Source organism: Chrysochloris asiatica, unplaced genomic scaffold (assembly GCF_000296735.1).
Source record: "Chrysochloris asiatica unplaced genomic scaffold, ChrAsi1.0 scaffold00083, whole genome shotgun sequence".
In the NCBI taxonomy this organism is placed as follows: Eukaryota; Metazoa; Chordata; class Mammalia; order Afrosoricida; family Chrysochloridae; genus Chrysochloris; species Chrysochloris asiatica.
Genome location: NW_006408601.1, coordinates 9,518,696 through 9,521,685, shown reverse-complemented (window position 1 = coordinate 9,521,685; position 2,990 = coordinate 9,518,696). Strand labels below are relative to the sequence as shown.

At 38.9% G+C, this 2,990-nt stretch overlaps 1 pseudogene; it reads right to left on the bottom strand.

The window, feature by feature from the left end:
- Window positions 1-511: 511 nt before the first annotated feature.
- Window positions 512-1,087, bottom strand: LOC102821821 (annotated as a pseudogene).
- Between the last annotated feature and the right edge of the window lie 1,903 nt (window positions 1,088-2,990).

The window sequence follows — 2,990 nt, the reverse complement described above, 5'->3', positions numbered from 1 at the left end:
TTGGTTCTTTTGGCAGCACATGGCACTTTCAATATTCTCCTCCAACACCATAACTCAAAAGCATCAATTCTTCTAAGGACTTCCTTATTCACTGCCCAGCTTTCACATGCATATGAGGTCATTGAAAATACCATGGTTTGGTTCAGGTACACCTTAGTCCTCAAGCTGACATCTTTGCTTTTCAACACTTTAAAAAGGTCTTGTGCAGCATATTTGCCTAATGCAATATGTCGTTTGATTTCTTGACTGCTGCTTCCATGAGTGTTAATAGTTGATCCAAGAAGAACAAAGTCCTTGACAACTTCAGTCTTTTCTCCATTGATAAGAATATTGTTTACTGGTCCAGTGGTGAGGATTTGTGTTTTATTTACATATGGGATCTTTTTTTTTTTTTTTTGCACAATAGAATTTTTTTTTTAATGGTTAGATAAATTTTATTACATCAAAAAGATCAACAATAGGTTTTAGGAATCACCGGGATTTGTTTCCATAGCTGGATAGCTTTTATATCTTACTCAGCAGCCTGTTGGACAGTTCCTTTTTCAGACACATAGATGCCATCCAAAAATTTTCAGATATCCTTGCTTTTAACTGTTGTGGCTTGCTGAATTAAAGCAGCTGAATATGATACAAGTTCAATGTCATTTCCTTCAAGAATTAATTCATCTTTCTGACCTTGAGATGCTGAACAAGCAACACCTGCTCTTATCCGAACCCTGTGAATGTATTTTTCACCCAAGAAGCTTCGGATTTCAACAAGAGACCCACTCTCTTGGATAACAATGTTGATGGGGAAGTAAGCATACACAGACCTCATCTTGTAATGGAAGCCCAGTGTAACACCCTTGATCATATTCTGCACATGACTACAGATGGTGCGGATTGTAGCCAGTTCCTTGCTGTTTCCCCCATTTGTCAACGTGAAGCCTCTTCTTTTTCTTCCCCAGGGGCTGGGCTCCACATTGATGTGGTTGAAGTCCCTCTGCAGGGTTCCCTGGGGATCCTTCACGATGACTATGCAGCCTTTCAGACCAATGTCAATGTTCTCTGGTATGTCGACAGTCTGGTTGCTGAGAATGGTCTTCATTCTTGCAGTGGATGTGGCAAAGAAAGCTTGATGTATCCTGAGTGAGCAACTTACTTGTTCTTGTAGTAATCAGTTGGTCTGCCTATATTGTTTTGTATTTTTCCTGTTGGTCTTCCTTTCAAGAAGTATCTTCTGTTCTTCTAGCCACTCCAGGCTGGTCCGCCCATCCTTTCAAGTGGAAATTTCCCACCTCTGAAGATTCTGGATGCTGTTCAGGATTCCACCTATAGTCTTATGTAATGCAGAGGCTCCGTAGGAAGCCTCCTTCACTGGGCATGTTGTCGCCCCTATATATGGAATCTTTTAAAAGACTTTTCTCTCATCCATTGAAATGATCCCATGCATTTTTTCTCCTTTATTATGCTATTATGGTGCAAATCAATGTTGCATTCCTGAAATACAAGTACTTGGTCATAATGTACTAGAGTCTACATGCTAATATTTTTCAAAGACATTTTGTATCTGTATTCATAAAGAATATCAGTCTTTTTCTTATCTTATAATGTCTCTTTCAGGTTTTGGTAGCATAAAATAGACTGACTTCACACAATGATTGAGTAGTCTTCTTTCATCTGAAGTCTGAAAGACTTTGTATAGAACTGGTATTATTTCTTTCATAAATATTTCTTAGAAGTCAACAATCTGTGTGGGTCTAGATGTTTCCTGTGTCTAGATCTTTAACTATGAATTTAATTTTTAACAAATATGTGTCTATTTAGATTTTGTATTCTTGTATCTTTTGGGGAAAATATGTATTTTAAGAACTATATTTCATCTATGTTGTGAGCATATATGCTTGAGTACAAGAACTGACTTCTTTACAGATGAGTGATGGTTCTCCTCTTCATCCACAAACGTGTGGCTCTGCCTTGGGGTGAAGCATCCTGGGTATCCTGAGACTTCTTACAGCAAGGGAGAAGATATTGAAATCCTCCATGGGTGTTTCAAGAGATTTCCTAATCAAGTGCTTTCATTTTAATACAAATTTCTTTACTATCCCACTTGTTATCGGAAAGCTTAGTTTTAGTATCATGTAATTACTCAAGAATTTTGTATTCACAGGCTTTGTGGTACCCAGAAAGATAGGAAATCCCTAACAAAATTATGCAATAGCTGTTTCTCTGCTGCAGGGTTGAGCACTTAGAGGAAACAGAATATAAATTAGTTTAGTCTCAACCCCTCAGGAAGCTCATAGTCTCTTAGGAAGAGTAAGGCATGGCATAGTCCAATGGAGAATAAGAAACATAGCTGAAAAATCTGGAAAGAATTCTAGGCAGTAAGAACCACTGTGAAAAGGCAAAGAGATTGAAAGACACAGAGAAAAAGTTTCAGAGACACTGAACAGACACTGAGACATATTGTCATAGTGAAAAAGCTGTCAGAAGGGTGTGGGGTAGACCGAGACAGAACCTTGACAGTGACTACAAAAGACTTCTGGAATAACTCTTTGGTCATATGCCTTAAGATCAGTAAAACCAGGAGTTTGGCTGACATTGACCACAGTGTTGTTGTTTTAAATAACTCTCATGTTCAAGTACTGGACTCCTGGTGTAGCGCTGTAGGACTGCTAACTATTAGATTGGTGGTTCAAACCTATCAGCCGCTCCTTGGAAACCCTATACAGAGTCATTATGATTTGAGACTGACTCAACAGCAATTAAAAACAACAACAACATGTCCAAGAATCACAATCAGCCAACGCCCCATTAAAAGTTTTGAAGACACAATTCACCTTCACAAAGGATAGCATCTTCAGTTCATTTTCCTCCCCCGCTAAATCACCTGAGGGAGAAGGAAACCAAAGGTGAGGACTCTAAGGAGGCTCTTTGTAGTGAAGGAGGCAGCATCTGTACCTGGAGTTAGGGTCCTCACCATTGGCCATATCTTATATATAACCTTGAGC